Below are 22,288 nucleotides of genomic sequence, written 5' to 3'. Positions count from 1 at the left end.
CGTGTTACACAAAGAGAGGCTGGACGACGTGTCCAGGATTGTGAGACTAATGTATAAATACTGATGTTTTTGGAATGTCCAGCAATCTCTCATCTCACGGTGTCTGCTTGCACACATTGCGGGGTGTTGAGAGCCAGACAGCTGTCTGTTAAAATAAAGTGTACTTGTACATTAGTACTCGTGACTGGCATATTCCTATTATGTGGTATTAAGCCTTGATATTCTTTTAATCTTTCCGATGGCTCCCAAATAGGGACCCTCGGGATTGATATCACATCGGTAGACGAAGACGAGGCTGCCAGACCGGGATCGGAGAGTGACAGGGGCCCCTGCAAAGTGAGGCGCGATTCCTCTGCAGTACTGCATGCCCGATCCCTGGACGGTGAGCACAGTTTAGTAGGACATTACGATGAGGGTGCCCATATCGAGGCCTGTTTTGCAAAAACGCCAGCCATGGCGATTTGTAATCCGGTTGGACCCCTTTGAAAATTGAAATCAGGTGAGTCGTGCCCGATTCTTAAAAGTCCTGATATTGGTCGCAGTTTTGTTTTTGCAAATACAAACGACGCCAGGTAAAGACAGTGATTTGATATGCCTGAGAAATTGTCATCCTGTTTCAGGGTATTATTCCACAGAGAGAGACAATCTTTGAAACAAGGCCAACCGGCACCACCAGATGGATCGCGGGCTTATTTAATGTATTGTAAGTATGGCCTAGGAACTATAGTATTTAATGAAATTTGGCACAGACAGACCAGACATGAACTTCAGTGGCCAGTCTATGGTAGTTTTGAAATCGCCCGCCTAGAGCATTTAGAATCCTTTTTGTTGATAAAAAAGGCTAGGCCTGCAGCATTTGATGCAGTTAGAGATTGGAGGAAGGAAGTTATGCAGCAACTCAGAAGTAGAGAAAAGCATGCACGTAGACACATGACGAATGCTGAGAAAGCATTGTTCCATGATCAGCGGGTACAGTCAGAATCCATTAGAAGTATGGATAGGGCTTTTCAACTAGAGGTGCAAAAGATATATCCCTCTCAGGATTGTCATACATCAGATGAGTTACTTAATACATTATTGAATGAACGTAGAACTTTTTCAACTTCACCACCTCCTTATGTGCCTCTTCCCGTTGTTGTTCCTCCTCTTCCCATTGTTGGTCCTCTTCCTCCCATTGTTGTTCCCCCTCCTGCAGCTGTACCCTTACCAAAAGTTGCCACCCCCATAGTCCCGTCTGCACCGCCAGCGGTATTGCCTCGCTATCTATTGACTCTTTGCCAGGTGGTTCTGCTCCACCAATAGTGGTTGAAGGGGAGGAAGCTGATCCAAGAATAGTGACTCGTGGCAGAGTATCTAAAGGCAGAAAGAGAGAATTGTATACATGGGCTAAAAAGTACATAGAAGAGGGTGATGAATCATCTGTTTTAATTGCGATTCCTGACCAATGCGGTATTCCTGAAGAGAATATTTTGATAGAATGGATGGGAATGTATTTAGTTGATATATGGAGTGATTTAACGGACATGAATGTCCCACAGGGGTTGAGGGTTTTGAATGTCCTTGCCAGCTCAAGGGACACTGCAGAGAAAGGATATGGGCATGTAGAGGAGGTTTTTGAGTTAAAAAGGGAGCTAGATCGATTACAGGAAGATGAAATGGATGGTAATGAACGGCTATCTTCATATGTGCAGGAGCAATTTCTTCCTCCATTGAAACCAATGAGTGAAGAAATGCACATTTGGACAAGAGACACTCTTAGATGGATGTCAGATTGAAGTGCATGACACATTTAGTCAGTATGCTCCGGCAATGCAAAGGAAAGTGTTACAGGTGATGGTAGAGTATCTATAAGATGAATTTATGAAGAGAAAGGAATGTTGTCCCACAGATTTTATGGTTATTCATAAAAGAGCATTTTCACCCGATACTGCTTTGACTACTTTGTCACTTGATTTAGCCTTGATGCTTAATGGACGTTCGGATTTGCCTTCTTTACAATTGCCAATGAGGGAGCTTCCTCTGACATTTGTTCCAAAAGTAGAGATTCCAGCTAATGCTGCAGCAGGAACACCTGCCACTACTATTGAAGCACATTATGTCTCACAGTTTGTCCATGTCCCATTTTCTAGACAGGAAGTGAATACCATTAGGTAATCAATTCCAGATATTAGGAAGAATCCAACAGGATTTTATAAAGAAATTGAATCTGTTGTGCATTCGTCAGTTTTCACGCTGGGTGATGTAGATTTGTTGTTTCCCATGATCCTTCCTGCTGATTTGTGGAAGCAGATTAGAACTGTAGACGTTCAGGCAGGGATGGGTGATACATGGGATGCCTTAGTACGAGTAGATGGGGAAAGGAGTGCTGGTGAGAAACCGCCACAGGTGATACTGATGTTGCCAGATAGAATAGTGACTAAATTGAAAACTCTGGTTCCTGAAAAAAGAATCATATTGGATAAACTTACGGCTGGCATGCAGTTGAAGTCACAGGGTGCAACTGAGTATTTTAACAGATTTTAGCAAGTATTTTTGGATTTTAGTGGTCAAGACTTAAGTACAGAGCCAGGAAAGAGGCTATTCGTTGATACGTTTGTGCGTGGATTATGGCCTGAAATCCAATCACAGATCATGACTTCTGAGCGTGCATGGCAAGCGAAATCACAATCTGAAGTGTTACACATGGCTCAGTACTATGAAAATAGGGTTAATACACAGGAGGAGAAGGTGGAAAAGAAGACGGGACATCTGAAAACTAGAGTATTACTGCAGCAACTAGCTAGCGGAGCCAGAGGTTGGAATACACAGTTCAGAGGTCCATTTACACCACAGGGTGGTGCACAACTGGGTCCTGTACATATAAACTAGTGTGCATATTGTAGACAGGAGGCTCATTGGCGAGCACAATGTCCGATCCTTCAGCAGAGATCAAACAGCACACATGACGCCATGGGTAGACGATCCAGAGGCTGTTCTGGGATGGGGGGTCCTGGTAGAAGTCAGTCTGCACAGAATCAACAGACACCATCACAAGATAATCAGCAACAGAGTGTTACTAGTGGGAATATTTTTGATAATCCTTTGAATGTCTACTTTTGTGAGGATTTTGGATCTGACGATATACTGTTCCGTTAGGACAGCCCGAAGCAGGGTCTGGAACCGATAACTATTCCCGTCGATCAGTAAGGGCCCTAAATTGAAATGAAGGTGGGGAATAGGGAGCATATCTTTTTGATAGATGCAGGAGCACAGAAGTGTTCTTTTGATCATTCACGGGTTCCAGATATTCCACTTTCAGGGCAGAACAACATTTCTGTAGGGTTCTCTGGTACGCTAGTGGGAAGTCCGTTCCCTCTGCCGGTACCAATTTCACTGGGACCATTCACTTATTCTTGTCCATTTCACTGACGTCAAATTGTGGTGAAAATTAGCTGGGATTGAATTTATTAAAGAAATTGAATGCTGTGATTTACCATTCTCCAGGTAGAGTGTACTTAACAATTTCACCCCCACAAACTTCTCTTCCACAATTTTAGTCTATGCCTTTACCAATTAAATTGAATAAGGTTCCGACATGTTTATGGGCAGTTAATGATGATGACGTTGGGATTTTACAAATTGAACCCATTAAAATTGTGTTGAAACCAGGAGCTAAATTGCCGCGTATTCCGCAGTATAAGATTTTGGTTGAAGGTGAACAGGCTTTGAAAAGTGTTATTTCTGATTTCGTACACCGAGGTGTGATTGAGAAAAATTGAGTGTGTGTAATAGTCCGATTTTACCATTTTACAAGAAAGAGGATAATACGATTTCTTTTCTTTTTATTATTGATTTGTGCACAATTAATAAGGTTGTTGCTCCACAGTTTCCAATTGTGCCTGATGTTACCACAATTCTGACTATGATTCCAGCCACGGCTACACATTTTACTGTTGTGGATTTTGATAAATGCTTTCTTTAGTATCCCTGTGCATGTTGATAGCAGATATTTGTTAGCGTTCACCCTAGGGGGATGATTGTTCACATTCACTTGTGTGTCGCAACGGTACACTGAGAGTCCAAGCATCTACAGTAGAGCATTGAAAGAACAGCTTGATATGCCTGAGTTACCTTCCACTTGCACATTGTTGCATTATGTTGATGATCTAATTCTAGCTGCTGATTCTGAAGCTGCTTGCAAAGAGGGCACAGTATTGCTGCTTATTCATTAAGCAGAGCATGGGGATAAGGCTTTGTTGAAGAACTTTCAGTATTGTCAACAGGAGGTCGCCTATTTGGGCTATCTCCTGTTGAAGGAGAGAAGAAGACTGACACCTGAAATGATACAAAGCATCGCTGATATGTCTGTTCCAAATCCCAGAAAGAGGTCAGAGCTTTAATAGGCCTGGCCTCATATTGTAGACAGTGGATCCCAAATTTTTCTTTGTTGATAAAACCTATGTTGGCACTGACAAAGGAGGATATTTCTTTGGCTTTACTGTGGAACATGGATTGCCATTACGCTTTTGATCTGCTGATCTGCTTAAGGCTGCACTGTGTCCAGCACCAGTTTTGGGCACATCAAATTACAAAAAGGCTTTGTTTTGTATGTGAATGAACGTGATGGATGTGCTTTGGCTGATTTGACACAGGAACAGGGGGGCAAGAATAGGCCGTATGGCTATTTTTCCTCCACGTTAGATCCTGTTGCATGCACTTTGCCAAGATGTTTGAGAGCTGTAGCTGCTGCTGCTCCATCCATAAAACAAAGTGACAATATGGTTTTCTATTAAATAGAACACAGACGCAACATCTCACATCAGCTTGATTAACAAGATACGAGCTGTATCCACATATCCAAATTAAGAGAAGTTGCTCATCGAATCCAGCTGAATTATTGCCTTCTCCACAAGAGAAGGATTGCAGTGATAAAATGTCACATGATTGCCTCTTTGTTACAGAACAAGAAACTAAGGGCAGAATTTATTTAATGGATACACCCTTAAAGAATCCGCAAGGGGAGCTATTCTGTGATGGCTCCTGTTTTAAACTTCCGGATGGTACATCCACCGCTGCTTATGCAATTACCACATTAAGCACTGTTGTGGAAATTAAATGAATTCCGCATAATTCTGCGTAAGCCACAGAGATTATTGCGCTAACCAGAGCTGGTGAAATTTCTGAAGGACTTGGTCGACTATGGGCTGAGAGAGGATTCTTGATTTCACATGGAACAAAATGTCAACATGGCTCTCTGATAGTCCGGTTGCTGTCAGCACTTTCTCTTCCTATGCAACTAGCAATAATGAAGTGTGCCGCACACCAGAAAGTGACGGATGATGTAGGAAAAGGGAAAGCTTTTGCTGACAGAATAGCCAAACAGACTGCCACTGATTTGCACTCAAAGATGTACGTGCTCGATACAAAAAGATGGGTTAGTGACACTTGTATGATGGACAAAGGGATTAGCTGAATAAAAGAAATTCAGGGTGAAGCTACCCTAGAAGAATTTAAACAGTGGGCTGAGGGACCAAGGGGTCTAGATGATGAGGGTTGTTGGGTGGATAATGAGAAGCAAAGACGGATGCTACCAAATGCCTATGTCACTTCTATGGTCACCATGGCTAATGGCCCAACACACATATGTGGCAAAAAGATTTGTCAACAGTTAGATCCTGTCTGGTATAACACTTATATACAGAAAACTGCTGAACGTCTGGTCCAGAGTGGCATGATATGCTTGCAACATAACATTGGAAAGGGAAAATGGACACCGAAGGGCCATATGGTCCTCCCTCCATGCCTTTTGAGGTTTTCCATTTTGAATTTATTGAGATGGAACGTTGCCAAAACTATAAATATGTCCTAGTTGTGATCTGTGCCTTTAGCAAATGGTTTGAGGCTTTCCCATTGAAAGATGCCACAGCAATGTCAACGGCAAAGGCCATGCTTAAGGAATATTTTCCTAGGTTTGGCTTGCCGAGAGTAATTTGGTCTGATAATGGTCCACATTTTATTGCTGCTGTTATCCTGCAAGTATGTGCGGGATGACAGGTTGATAAACGGTTCCACTTGGCCAGACATGCTCTATTGTAAAGAACAAAATAGTCAAGGTGTGTGCACACTGCAGTCTGAAATGGCCTGATGCTTTCCAATAGCCTTAATATCAATGCAGACTACTGCACAATCAAAGACAGGGCGCTTCCCCTATGAGATTGTCATGGGGAGACCAGCCAATGTATAGAATGCACCGAGGCCCAAGCAGTTGAAAGAAATTGAGTACCCGCTTTTCTATGACTATTGTGATCACATGACTCAAAACTTGCGTTTGATTCACCAACAGGTACGAGCAGCCCTCCCTGTAAAAAGCGAGGGTCCAGGTCATCAAATCCGACCTGGTCAGTGGATCCTGGTGAGGAATTTTGACTGGGGCTCCTGCCTTGCAACTCGTTGGAAAGGACCACATCAGATCCTTTTGGCTACACAAACTGCAATACAAGTGACTGGAAAGAAACACTCTATCCACGTAACACATGTGAAGAGGATACCTTTTCCTCTGCCCTATGATGAAGGGGAGGAGAAGGAAATTGATGATTCCAACGCTCACAACTAGCCTGCTTTGATCGACACCAAGGGTGTCACGAAAGTCCTTCCTGAGCCCGTGGGGTCTGGGGAGATTGTTACTCTTCTTCAAAAGTCCTTCCTGAGCCCGTGGGGCCTGGGGAGATTGCTTCTTCTTCATTTTCTTCTTCACCAACGATCATTCTTGTTTCTGCTTCTTCATCTTCTTCAGGAAACGACAACGCTTTGTTCATCGACCATTCTGTACCTGGAATTGTAAGGTACAATCTGCGACCACGGAACAGGATTTAGATTTAGAGTTTGCTGACATTACATTAATGTAATAGAATAGGTAAGTACAGCTAGGATTATGTGCCCACAAGAAACCCACAAGAAACCACTGTTGAACCAGTCCCCCGTCATTCCTATGCTGCATACAATAAGAGGCAGGGACTGTCAAGTTTACCTTCAATCAAGATAGGCCCCGTGGTCAAGTGCCACCCACGGATGAACTACAAAAGCCTAACAGTGAGGCTTCTTAATGGATGCTGAGAAACTATGCCTATTTTAGGGGCCACTCATACTAAAAAGGATCTTGATCATTTTGCTGATAATGAGTCTGCCCATCAAGGGTCATGGTCCCCGAGGACCAATTGAATACTGATCACAATACCAGCTTGTACTGTAATTACATTGACATTTGGGTTTTGGTATCTGGAGAGTGTATATCTGTTTGATGTTTTATTGCCAACGACAAGTGTCTCCACTGTGTCTCCACCTTATGTGCATTCGCACACTCTTCGTCCTCGAGACCTCCAACATAGAGGGAGTTATCATAACAACACCTTCTTGATGATCATGAACGCAACCCTTGCCATTCTGAATAAGACCAATTGTTGGATATGTTCACATCTGCCACAACATGGGGAAAAGGGATTGGGTTGATATATACATCCTCTCCCTCTAACTACTGCCTGTTATGCTTCGCTTAGGGCATTATTCTTTGGCCGATGAAACGATAGTGTCACTGGGAATTTTGATGAGACTGATCTCAATGAGTTTGAAAAACGAGTTTTAGCACTTTTACGATGTTCTCTATTGTGAATAGGAACAAGTTAAGTGTTGCTTCTATTAGGCCTTCTAATAGACTTTCCAGACCTTTCCAATCAATGATGACCTTTTAAAAGGCTCAAATTGGTAATAGGGATGCCATGCCTCCATTCTGTACTGTTAACCATAGTCAAAACTATGTTCCATTTTGCATACGAAGAAAGGATTCCCAAACAATGGGTACATTTGAGGGATGTATGAACGTTGCAGTGCTAACTAGTGAAGATATACCTCTATATGTAGGAGATCCCCTTTACTTTGTTTGCAGTAATGAGGCATATTCTTGGTTGCCAAGAGATTGGGACGGTACTTGTTATTTAGCTATACTATTACCAGGTGTATGAGTTGCCACCACTGCTGAAGTTTCTAGAACTCGTCCCAGGCGGGATGAGGATGATGACACTCCCTCACAGATTCTGGATGACGTTGCTAGATCCTTTGTGCCATTTTGGGAACAGATATTAAACTCCCAAGATATTAGAAAATTGACGAGGGTTTTAGAGAAAACCATCAATGAAACCACTGGCATCCTATATAACATGACACTACAGCAAAAGGCTATTAGATTAGTGGCTATTCAAAATAGGATGGTGCTAGACATCATTCTAGCTGAGCGTGGTGGGGTGTACAAAATGGTGGGATATTTGTGTTGTGTTTTTGGCCCGATTCCTCCCCCACCATATTTAAGGCAATTAAGAAATTGCACACCTTAAGTGCTGAAGTACATGATCCAGAGGGAAACTGGGATATCGGCACATGGTTCTGGGACTTGTTACGATCTTGGGGCTGGAAAATCTTTGCAGTTCTAATGGTGATCCTTGGCATTGTACTGTGTTGCCGCCGTTGGATTCAGTGTCTTCCTGTCATTTGTTTTATGATAGGGGGAAGTTGCGCACAAGCGGTTGGTAAACTAGAAACTAAGACACATATGCCCGGAAAGATTACTAATGTCTTTGTAATTCAGGATATCGCTATAAAGGACTTAATGGTGATCAATGTTTTTGAGGATTTCGATTCAGGATATTCTGACGATGATACATGGTTTTCGGATAATGCTAATGTTTGCATATTGCTCTTGGCTTAGGCCAAAAGGAGGCTTTGTAAAGGATATTTTGCATGAATACCGTCTGATAATAAACATTGACCCAAGCACATTCGCATCGCACTGTAAATCGCATTTGAATGAACCTGAAATAGGCTGACTACGCTGCCATTTTAAGGTATCCGCCATTTTGATTAACTCCTGCTTTCTGTCCCATGTTAGAATTTGTGTTTTCGGCTTCAGCAGAGCAAAATGAACTTTGTACTGTGTCAACGTAGATAAACATGCTGAAGCTGCTAAGGTGGATTGTTTGTCATGAACTAAGGAGACCTTGGAGCTAAACAAGAGACGTGCTAATCAGTAATTTAGATGCCATCTGTACCAACAGTGTCTTCCTGTTCAAATAGCGAACCAGAATGATGAATAGCTGAACATGTGCTTTTGCAGAAATCTTTGTTTTTGCTCCTTGAAACTAAGCTGACTTTAAACTTAAGAACAAATGGTAGACAAATATAAGTAAATGAAATAAGGACTGTTACCTTGGTGTCCAATGTTTGAACAACATATGAAGTGTTTAACAGGAAAAAAAACAGCTATTCAAGGATGTTTTAACATGAATTAGTTTTGTGGAAAGGCTATGTACCCTAGGTAAATGTGTTACACGAAGAGGGGCTGGACGATGCGTCCGGGATTGTGAGATAAATGTATAAATACTCATGTTTTTGGAATGTTCAGCACTCTCTCATCTCACGGTGTCTGCTTGCACACATTGCGGAGTGTTGAGAGCCAGACAGCTGTCTGTTAAAATAAAGTGTAATTGTACATTAGTACTCGTGGCTGGTGTATTCCTATTATGTGGTATTAAGCCTTGATATTCTTTTAATCTTTCACCATAATTGCCTTCTGCTTGTAGCTGCATGTTGCTTGGATGTGTGTTTGCGTAAAGTGTGGGCCATATATTTTCCTCCTGAGTGGATTGGGTGCACCTGTGACTTGATTTCCATCTCCTTTGTGCATTTACCTCCACCTTTTTGATGGAGTAACTGCCCTGTGTTTTTGTTTGAATTACATCTGATTTTCAGTGATAATTCAGCTGTTTTTCAACTTGGAATGCGGCGGAAATACCATTTCTGATTCAGGCAATAATTAGCCTGGTGGACTTAGCCCCAGCGCTAATTGTGCCAGATCTCAGTGGTAATTCCACTGGCGTTGATTCTTCCAAAGGTAATTCGACAAGTCTGTAATTAAGCGTTGTGGTAAAAGTGGTAGTAATTCCGTTACTGCCACTTTTACCGCTTACTGACAAACTTGTAATGACCTGTGGTCCTGTGGGATTACAATGTGATTACGAGTGGTGGTAGGGTGGTGTAAATCTCCATGTATGGAGTCCATAGGGCTGATGGTGGACCTTTGGCAGATTTACCTTGAGCGGTCATACCACGTTGTAAAGCTGCCCTTTTTTGACATTTCAGTGAAGGATTTACCTTCAGTATGTCCCACTTCCAGCCCAGTTCATACTCAAAATTCGGCAGTGTTGAAATCGTGGCAGTAAGTCTGATACCACCAAATAAAGGGGCGGTAACGGAATTACACCCACACTGCCAAACTCGTAATTAAAAATGCAGCACATTAGCTTTGCTCTATGTAGTTTCAGAGTGTCTTAATATTAACGGTAGACGTTGTAATGTATGCTTAATGATGAGAACACATTTTAGGATTTGTAGCAGTATTACTGACCAGTCTGCACAGCACATGTCTACGTGTCTTTTCAGGTGAAGTTGTTTTCAATGTACGTTCATGTTTGCATTTCACGTATATACTTTTAGAGAGATGCTGTGAAAAGTACACGAAATCGTATGACTGCCATTAGACTTTACTGAAGGCTAAGGAAATTATTTAGCTTCTTTTGCCCCATCTTCATTGAATGACAAGTTCCACAATGCAATTTGGAATGAGCTTACAAAATGCCACATGTAAGTATTTAAATATAGAAGACAGACACAGAAAATAATGTGTGTTATTATTCTTACTCACTCGCAACATTGACATTGCTCCATCAGATTCCATTTGGGAAGCTTTTTGGCTGCGTTTCACGCCCACCTGAACTATGGGTGGCCGCGCGGCGCATCCGGACCAGAACAGTTGCACACACGGCTTGGAGGGACACATGGGATTCACTGGGACAGCATGGTAGACAGGCAACAGAGCACTGCTGGATGGAACAGACTGTGTACATGGCGGTATGAGGGCGAGTCCGATGCAAAGGCTGTACAGGTTTAGGACCTTAGTACACATACTTGTTTTCCTTTCCAGGCGTTGTTCATGCTGTATTCATATTCTTCTCTGTGTTAGGTTGCCGGACGTGTTGTGTGTGCTTCCTCTGTGGCCGCGACCGTTCCTTGCAAAAGCACCACTTTTAAATGATATGGATATGTCGTGACACATCACCTGTTTCTTTAAGTATTAAAAGTGGTGTGTTTTGCTATGAATGTTCACTGCAAGAGCGGAATGCACGCAGACGTTGCAGCAAATGTTTTTCTGCACAGTGCTGACATGAACTTTACCACTGCTCCAAACCATTTGTTGCACCCCCTCAGAAAATGGTTGGTGGTTTTTGGTGGGGGGCGTCTACATATCACATGACCACGCCACGTTCCTCACACGTTTCTACTGAGGCCTGATGTCCCTTGACAAGGTACAACAATGCATTGGATGAATGTGTTTTTTTCTCACTACAGCAATGTCTGCCCCATTGCTCATTCCACTCGGAGTAGTGCAACGTTTCTGTTATAGCACCCATATTCTTCCAGTTCGGTTTTGGCGAGAGGGCAAGGCTTGTCCTAGTATCAGTCCTTTGCCCTGATGCACACATCCCTAGAATTGATTGCTTGTTTTATACTAGGAACATTTCTGAGATAGTGCTATTTGCACGTCCACTGAAGCAAAGTGTATGTTATACTGATGCATCGCTAAATATCAAAACGTGTCTTGTTAATTTGCAAACCTTTGACCTTTACACCATAAATACTATTAAACCATGTCTGTCTTTTCCGTGCCCGATGAAGTTTATATACATGATTGCATGGAGACATATAAAACGTAATACATATGTAGGAAACCAGGTGGTGACTACCCCAATCAAACCAAGCAATCACAATTTCAACAAGTTTGGCTTTTGTTTAGGTCTTGGAAAGACGTGTTCCAGGCACTGTCATAATGTCCAGAAGATGGTAACTGCTAGTATAGGATGCAATTAACTGGACCTATGATGGCAGTGCCTGGAAATGCCTATAACAGAATCAAAGCCGCTGGCGTTGTCAATGCTCTTTTATGGTACTTCTGGGCAAGGAAATATAAATCAAGTTGCTGAAGGCTCAATTGGTTGAGATATTTGTATTACTCCAGTAACATTCACAGCTGCAATTATGCCATTACCATGTTACAGCTTGATAGAGGTAGCTCAAAGAGATATCGGGAGGATGTGTGTGGGCATGGCCGTAAGAATGCCAAACAACACCTACAAGCTATGCGTCCCGTCTCACGTGTGCTCTCCCTCCTAGCTGTACTCGAATGGCATAGTTTTGGCTTATACGTGGCACTTATGTGCCACCTAATCACAAATTCCAAAGTTCGTATATATGTTAAAAGAGATGTAATAGGAATATTACTCCTTATGTATGGGGGTAGACATTCAGTTCTGCGCTACTACTCAAATCATCCAAATGTGTTTTCCTCTGCTCCCAGCCAGCACTAATGGCTGTCAATATGATTTAAAGCTTCCCACAGAATCCCTATGTAAAGTGCCACTGCCTACATTACTTTGGAGCTCATTTTAGATAAACTGCCAAAGGCAAACTTTGAATAAATGCATGAGAAAGCAAACCGAAGCAAAGGAGATATTTAGCAATTTTGACTGGTGTTAGAGAATATCCCTGTGCGTTTGATCTCACTCTATTTGTACTGCTAATTTATTAATTAAACTTGTGTTGAAGAAGCCATGTTTGTGAACCTCAGATGTAAAGATGGCAACAGCACTAGGCCTCTCTCCTTAATTTATCAGTGGCTGAGAACATGACTTGAAGAGACCAATTTTTCAATAAATGTAAGAACACATCAGCCTGTCATTTTTAGTTACTCTGTGAAAATGCAAAGAGAGATCAAGTAGCTCATTTTAGAGGTAAATTACATCACAAAGGTGTATTGCCCGAGTTTAAAACAAGATAAATGCATGAATGTTTCTTGGCCTAGGAAAGGAGAATGTTATGTTGAAACTACTTAGGAAGGTGGGGTTTCTGAAGCTGATTCCAAGATAGACATCTCCAAGCTAGGGTTGTCTATGATATTTTCACTTTATTCATTGTTCAGAATTAGCCTTAAAAGTAAAAACACATACAACATCAGTTGTAAAAATACATAATAAAATCAGTAAAAACATATACAGTACACAGAAAACACAGTACTTCATACTAAAGAACTCAAAAATGTCGCTTGGATGGCCCAAGCTGAGCCTAAATACATAATTAAGCCGGAAACACAATTTCCATCCATAGTTGTTTTCAGAAACCTATAAACTTCCTCAGCAGTTCTTGTTTGCCACTGAATGAATAACGGTCTTAAAATACATCTGATTAAGGAAATATATAAAGGACAGGTACAAATAAAGTGTTTAACATCCTCCACCATAGTAATACAAAAAGAACATTCATCCACACATTCCTTATTCCATTGAGCAGTAAATTGATCAACAGGTAGTATTCCTAACCTGAACGTAATCATTAAGGTCTTCTCCATCTTTTTACATGGAAAATCCAAATATGGATCAATCAAATTCTATAAGCTCTAACACAACCTTTTTTCCAGATGATTGTTTACACAGCTTACTAATAAACCAAGTATCATTGGCCTCTCTTACAAACTATTGGTAACTATGGCCCAACCAAAGAGGATCACTCCACAATGATGGAAGATTCAGCACTAAGGCCATATATTTAACGTATCGGAAACCACAGAAGATGTAATACATCTTTCTGGCATACTAGATCATTCATTCCCTCCCAAAAAAACTACAAGTTCGCTAGTATTCCATAATCTTAGCCACTAAAATAATGGACACAATTTTATTAGGTGTTCCAACCCATGCCAACTCAACTCCAGTTTAATGGGTAGATTAGGCGCGCTGTTTGTGTGGTTAAGGATGCGCTTCAGTATCTTATTTTCCTACAAGCCCAGCATATGTACATCCGAGCAACCCCACAACTCAGCATTAAACACTGCAGCTGGGACTGCCGGCATTCTATACATTTGCATAGCAGGAGCAATACTTCTCTGACCATACTGATTGCTAAAACTAATCACCTCCATACCCCGCCTAGTCAGCTTCATTTAACTGTTCTCTACCTGTCTGCCCCAGCTGCAGTTATGTCGAACCAACAACTCAAGATAATTATAGCTCTCAACCTGTTCCAAATTAAGATTACCTATACAAAATGTATCCAATTCACTATTATGATAGTTTTTCAGGGTAAAAGTTATTGCTTTTGATTTCGTGATATTGATTTTTAAAAGTTTGTCCCTGCCATAGTTAAAAAAAGGAGTCCGTTATTTTAGCAGACCAGAAGGAGTTTTAGACACCAAAATAGCATCATTAGCATAAAGAAGGATGCCCCATTTTCTACCACCCTACAACAACACATCAACTTCCAGACTACTTATTGCAGCTGCAATATCATTAATAAATACATCAAATGAAAGAGTTGCTATAACACACCCTTGTCTAACCCCTTTTTGGATTGGAAACTGGGGCGTACACTCCCCAGCCAAGCTCCAATGCACCACTGCAAAGTTGTCCTTATATAATTTAGACATTGCAAGAATTAACATTGCCAGAACTCCTATAGGCTCTACCAAAGCACATAATTGGGGCTTTGAAATAGAATCAAATGCAGCATGGCAATCGATCGATAAAGGTGACATAGAATGGCATCCTCTTAAACTGCACATATGTATCCGGAAGCAGGGATAATCTATTGATCTATCGTCGATGTAGCTTTTCTAAACCCTGCCTGTGCGGGGGATAACACTCTCTTATCAAGACACCATGCCTCGAGCCTTAAGGTCAGAACTTTGGGGTATAGCTTAGAGAGAGAACTCAATAAAAATATGGTCCTGTATTTAGCAGGGACGCTTGGATCCCCTTTTTAAATATTGGATGGAAAATCAACCCCTGCCAGCTTCTGGGAATTTTATTTGTGGCACTTACTTCATTAAAAAAAAAAACATAGTCAAAAAGGGTTCCCATATCTACTGCTCCTCCTTAAAGCGATCAAAAGGCAAAAATCGAGGCCCAGCGATTTATTTGATTTGCGTTGACCTAGAGCAAGCTTTATCTCCCCTCCTGTAAATTTCAAGGGCTCCAAAACAATGCTATCCTGGCCCAGCTTTGGCACTGGCTGGATAGCAGGATTTACCTGTCTATCCATCTTACCTTCACCCGGCATATCTGCAAAGAACAGAGAGCTAAAATGGATTAGCCTTTCCTGACCTGATAGTAGAGTAGGCTGAATACCAGAAGTCGTGCCTTGAGCAACCAATCTCCAGAAATCCCACTGATTATGCGATTGCACCAACAATTTCAGGGCTTGCTATTGCTTCTCTTGCTGCTGCTCTTTCTTCCTAGCTAGCAATGACTTACTTTTGATAGCATCCCAATTTCTTCTGTTCAGATTTTTAAGTGCCATAAGTAATTCCACTGTTGCCGCTCTAAGGCCCTTAGTCACAGAGCGTTTTCCAGTTGGGTTTTGCTATTATAAAACGCTTCTGAAAATTAGGTCCTTAGTCTTTATCAAACCATCTAAGTTTATTAAAGGGTAAGGTTCGTGGATTGTTATGCCGGGTAACATGCACGATAACAATAAGCACTACTTGATCATAAAAAAGCAAATGATTAGAATCCCAGCTAGCACTCACCAATGTACGCATGGTGGGTAACAGGTCAGAATATACAATCAGCAAAATAGATTCCGTATTCAATAGTTATCATTTAACAGATTTCAACACTACTATTTGCTGAATTAATTTTGCCATAGACGGTAAATCACTTACCTCCCCCAAGCACTCCAAAACATAATATATGAGTCTTAAGGGATTGTGATCACTCTCTGGTCTCACTATCATTTCAAACAGAAGTGCCCTATGGCAAGACATGAGATCTACCAAAATATAATCAATATACGTCTGCACTAGCCTTGCCTATACATACTTATTGCCGGGATATCCCCTCTAGCCCAACCATTACATGCCCTGAGTCCATATTTTTGTAAAATACCAGCTACCTTTCTACCCATTGGGTAATTCAGCTATGGAGCCGTCCATAATTCGGGAGTACCCCATATCTCATTCTCTACTGGCTGTTACCTCCTAACCACTGGGCGTCGGGTTCAAACAGGCAGTTAAAGTAACCTGCGACAACCAGCCGCTCTATACTTGCAGGTGCCCTATGCTCCATTATAAGTGATGAAGCGTTTATATATCGCAATAGAATGTGTCGCAATACAAGGACTCTATATTTCAAGAGACTTTCTGGAAAGAGCTGACAGTGAATGCTGCAATGATTGACCAATTATCTCATTACTCTGAGTCCTACTCTTCCTCATTCCAATCCTGACAACATGAGGCGTCCACCTCTGGAGACCTCTTCTGACCACATCATCACCACCAGGCAGTGGTAAAGGAGAGGGTAATCAGACCAGGGAAAGACCCAAATATCATCCACAAATGCTTCCTTGGTCTACTACACCTAATGTTGATTATTTCTTTCTCGGGCAGTTAATGCCATATGAATATTGGTGGTCTCTGGTGTCTTCTGTTACTATCTACCCCAGGTGGAAAATACACTGTGATTAACAGAATTATTGTCGGCTTCACAGTTGTGATCAGTAATAGCAGTTGCCCTGAGAAACATGCTAGTCCTCATTTTAAGATCCCTAATGACTCTGCTTGTGTTTTTCTGGAATACAAAACAAGTGAAATCCATATGGTTTCCAGACTCTCTGCCTACATCACAATCTGACGTGGGCTGAGTTGCTGTTCCTTTCCATGCAGCGATTGGTGAAATGCACAGAGCAGATTCCCTGGTCTGTCGAGTGAAATCAATCTGCAGGCAGAGAATCATGCTGAGAGCTGGTTCCCACAGGTTTCACAAGCTCTGGGACATTTACCTGCAACAACACAATGCCAGAATAAGTAATTACCTCCTGATCACTCTTCCACCTTCCAGTCCTGACAAAATGAGTGTGTACCAATCATCCAGGCTTGGACTGAAACAACTAGAGAGAAAATGCATGCTGAAACACTTCTATTTAAAATGTACACAATATTACACACCAAGGAAGTGTATTGAACACGGCCATTTTTAAATTCTTCATATTAAAAAAAAAAGGCCACTCCGAATCGTAATTTTTTCAAACATAAAAGAGGAGGCCCACATGTCAGCATACGTTGTCTCAGATATTAACACACACCCCGACCCAGGAGTTAACAACACCTCAAGCTGATTGAGTTTGAACAACTTTAGGATAGGCAACGCAGTGTTTCTTGTATTTAATCCGAATGGTTTGCCAAAACCACTCATTCAATGTAGCTGTAGAGACCTTTTCGAATTTTTAGCAAGGATCAAACATAACAAGCAGGAATTGAAAACATCTAAATACAGAAGTTTTGTATAAAAAAATTCAGAAAACTCAACCCACTTCCAAGAAGTGATTCCGAGCTACTATGGTTGGAAGATTAAGTTCCTTAGATGAAATGAAAGGAGACTCCCCTTAATGAAAAATGCATTATTATTATTATTATTATTATTATTATTATTATTATTATTATTATTATTATTATTCATTCTTTTTTTATTAGCTTGTCTATAATCAATAAGATTTTTACAAGATCATCAAGTTTGTACGAAAAGAAATTACCTTTGTTTGTTTGAAAGTTCTCGTGGTTGATGTGTCATAATTTCTGTCGGTTGAGGAAATGTTTCATTTGTTCATTTCTTTAACCCAGCGAGCCCCAGGTCACTACAAAGAGAGGGCTTTTATCAATTTCATTGCTACTTCTAGGATCTTGACATTCGCTATCGTCCATCTTGTTTTTTCCCCTGCCTTTAGACGATTCCACCATACTTCTTCTTCAGTTAGAGTTGAGTACGCAAAAAGTGGTGTCAAAAATGCCACTCGATACTGTCTTGTTTTTGGACACGTCATGAGGAGATGTTTTATTGATTCTCGTTTTGGGGGTCTTCGCACAGTCTGCATTTGTCAGAGGGCATAACTGCCCTGATTGCGCGAATTTCCTGCATTAGTAACAAGTTCAAGCGTGCTCCCTTGAAAACTTTCCGGAGTGGCTTGTCTGGAAATTTAGTGCAATATGCCAAAGGCACTTTTAGTTTATTCGTAGTCAAGGACAGATGGTCTAGTAGTCTGTTTGCTGCTGCTTTCTCACGCGTGGCGATCCAGTCCTGATTTTCCATTTTAATTTTGACTCTTTGGGGGTTTCAGATAAGGTCTTCTTGTGTGCAGGCTATTTCGGCCAGTTTGCTCTTTAGTATGTTCACTCACCGGTTTAGTGCTTTGCAGCAGCCACTTTTGATTTCATCAGCGATAACGTGGTATACTGGCAAACTGTCAGGAGTTAGAATTTTTCTGAGCAGCTGCATGCGACTTTGCTCTACTGATGCTGTCAGAGATAAGAGACCGAGTTTGTGCCTGATCACCACCATCGAGGTTGACGAGTTTGTGCCTGATCACCACCATCGAGGTTGACTTTGGAATGCCCAAGACTGATTTCCATAGATGACCCTCGGGCTTTAGCCACAATGTGGCCAGGATGTTCAGAGTAGCCTCCATTCCATAGACCAAAGAAGGGACTACTTTGGTTTTGTAAAATTGGATAGCTGGGATCAAGGAGAATCTTCCATATTTTGTATCGATCACTCGTGTTTGGGCTGTTAGATTTATTGTTTTGTCCCACAACGCCTGCTGCATCTTTGCCTCCTTTCCTGAGCAGTCGACGAGAATTCCCAGGTATTTGAAGTGGGAGACAACTTCTATTTTTATGCTGTTGAGGGTCCAGTGTGCCTTCTTCTTTCTCTTTTTTAGGTTGTTTTTCCAAGATCAGTATTTTCGTCTTATTTCAAGGTTGTTGTCCTCCATATATTGCGCCAGGTTGTTAAGCTGGCGTTGAAGGCCGATCTGTGTTTGGTCTAGTAAGATCAAGCCATCGGCGTAGAGGATTCGAAAGACTGTTTATTATTATTATTATTATTATTATTATTATTATTAGGTTATTGGTTCAGTGTGTGCTTGGCAATGAGAAAGAAGAGAGCGCTTTACAAATCACAGGGGGAGGACACTGTGAGGCAAGCAGATCGTAAGGGTTCAGAAATGCAGCTAAGCAGAAAGGTGCAGAGCAGACCACCGTCCCCAATTCCCTAGACAATCATCAGAGGTAATTGTGACAAAAAAACAATATTATGATGGCGATACATTTCAGCTCATCTGCCCTCGAAATGTGCACTCCATAGACCTCAACCATACTAATATTCCACTGGAAGCTCTAATGGCAGAAGGTTGCACCACCAAAGAAGATATTGCCAAAGAAAACCTCAAGCTATCCTGTCAAAAATCAAGGAAACTTGGAGATTCACAAAAAACGCCATTACCAGGGCAACAAATGAATAACATTTCCATTAATGGTTAAACGTGTTTGAATTTAATGGAACGGTGTATTGTTTGATATCCACAGTGAGGGCAACCAACAGACCTTTGAGAATCAAACTCTCTCTTTCTGCAGCTACACTGACAATCAGATCATGAGAGGGGATGTGTAAGGTGCATGGCCATCTCAAATAGTTCAAGGAGATTGGGAGGAAAGATGACCCTGCCAAGAGCCAGACTCAACTGAATTAGTCATTGTTGTGACAAAATGACTACTGCTTTGCAGGATTACAGGGATGAGTAGTGGCTACTCCTCTTCACACTTCTACTAAACCTGGACTGATCCCAATCATAAATGTAACACAGACGCCGCCCGATGAGTATGCCTCCTTTGCCTTTTGTAGCTATGTGGGCCGAGCATGCTATACTCTCAGTGGGAGTAAGACGTGATCACAGTAGCAACCCAAATGGCGTTAGTACAAAGACTCCATAATGGAATTAAATCCTATTAACAAAAGCAAAAACCCACCCCAGTAAGAGAGCTCACAAAATTAAAATGCAGAACGGGGTGTATAAATGAGCACTGAGGGTGCTTGAACAGGGGCTATCAAGCAAGCAGTTGTAGCAATATCGATGTTCAAAAAGGATATGTCATTCAAGAAAAGATTTGAATAGGGGGATTATAAATGACTATTGTGGCAAAGGTGGACCAGACGGACTGTGCCTTTTGAAAGAAAATGGGCCTCATTACGAGCATGGTGGTAGCCATGCCTGTACGCTCTCCCCTACTCTTTTTCAGCTAGAAATCTCTGGCATCATGTATGACCCTTTTCACACCTTATCTACTTTTATCTCCAAAAGTAGAACAGCAGCTTGCCTCAACTTCCTAAATATTAGGGAAATCAGGCACCTCCTTCATTTCAACACCGCCAAGCATCACTTAACCTCTCTTGTATTCTGGACTACTGTGCCCACATCCTCTTTAGTCTCCCCAACTATGCTTTCTGTCCTCTCGACAAGATCATTAACTTTGCTACCTGGACTCTCTTTGAACTCCCTCACTTCACATCTACTTCCTCGTACAGAAACCAGGCTGGATGGCTGACGATGCAAAAAGGGCCAGATAAAATGTCTTCTCCTGGTTCACAAATCTATAAACAGTAAGGCACCACTGGATCTATCCTCCTCTATCAAACTCTAAAAACCTTCATGTAATCTCTGCTCTGCACCCTCAACTACCCGTGTGGCTCCTCTCCTTCCCTGGGCTTCCTCTCACTTCTGTTCTTTTACTCTTATTGCTCCACTTGCATGGAATTCTCTTCCCCTGGACATGGCAGAAACAGTCCATCTGGATTTGTTCAAAAACAAACTAAAATCCTACCTTCTCGCCTCTGAGTTACCCTCTTAACCTACCTCTCAGCTTCCTGTAGCTGACATTTTATCCTCACCTCTAACCTGCCTCTGTCCCTCACTTCCTCTGCCTCCACTATAGCATTTCACCCATCATGGACACATCCTGAGCTCAGCTGGCCGTACCCCCTACCGGCACCTAAAAATGGGCAATGTCGGTTGTCTTTATGTGCGTCTACTTATGCATTGTCTCTGGTGACTGTTCCATTTACTCCCCTCCACAACCTGGTCAGAATGTCACTCAAACTCACTCCATTGTAAGAAGCTCACTGTTTCCCGTCAAATCTGATTTCCTATCTGGTGTATGTTCGTTTGGTATCAAAAGAGCATTGTTCTTCCTGTATATTAATAAATGAATGAATACATAAATAAATAAATAACACTGAGAGAAATATCTGACAATGTTGAAAATCCTCAGCTTTCTCAAAAGGTTGAAAAATCCTTTTGTCAAATGTAAAAAAGATAGTGCCAACAAGTGTTAAGATATTTTTAAATTCAAAACACTTGAGAGAAAGCAAATCACTCTCTGGGAATATTCTTTAAGCAGATACAAAGACTTGGAATGGATTGAACCATAATCAAGGTAAGGATGGGGGTGTTTTAATCTTAGTTCAGAAGCCTTACCAGTAGGTCTATCACTTTTTCCAACACTTGAAGGCCTGTTTTGTGACTGAATGACAGGGCACACAACTGCTAGTGTTGTTTTCCCATCATGAATCACATGCATGTAAGGTGAAGATGACATACTGGGATTAGGAAATAACATCCTTGAGATCTATAGAGATTGTGAGTTTTTTTTTGTTTAAAGCTCAGGAAGAAATGAGAGGGAAGGACATAATTTTGAATAGCTTGGCAGAACGGTTCTGTGTCTTCAAATCCAGAATAGGTCTTGAGAGCATCAAATGTTTTTGAACTAAAAAGATAATTTTGTAGAAACCATTTCCTATTTCTGACACAGACAATTCACTCTCTTCCCAGTAAACTGCACCACAGACATAACTCGTGTTACTTCCTCTCACCCCTTGTTTTTTAGGTAGTAGTAAAACAAACTTTATTTCGAAGCATAGTAACACTTCATAAAAGACATAAAAGGCATAACAAAAATACAAAACATAAGGTATACCAAATACAATATTAAAACCATTTGTAAAAATGCATATGCTTGCACCTACCTTAATTCCCAACAATGAACCTCTTTTGATCTTAAACATTCTAACAGTTTCTCACTATTAGCTGCATTATTGTTTCTAAAAACATATACATAGCCGCAGCAGACTTTCTTGTTGGCAATAAATGAAAATATTTAATTGCCCTCTTGGCTGTTCTGCAAATACACTTCCTTAGAATTGGTATTAAAAACCTCAACCTCTCGGGTGGATAGCTCAGCGGGAACGTGATCACCTTGGAAGCAAGACGACACGGAGCAACACAGGTTTGATTCCCGGGTCCACGCTTAGAAACCTCTGGGCATTAAACGCGT

The sequence above is a fragment of the Ambystoma mexicanum genome, chromosome 12 (genome assembly GCF_040938575.1).
Source record: "Ambystoma mexicanum isolate Mex_15411 chromosome 12, UKY_AmexF1_1, whole genome shotgun sequence".
Classification (NCBI taxonomy): Eukaryota; Metazoa; Chordata; class Amphibia; order Caudata; family Ambystomatidae; genus Ambystoma; species Ambystoma mexicanum.
The sequence above is the reverse complement of the archived record's forward strand: the minus strand, read 5'-3'. Positions refer to the sequence as shown.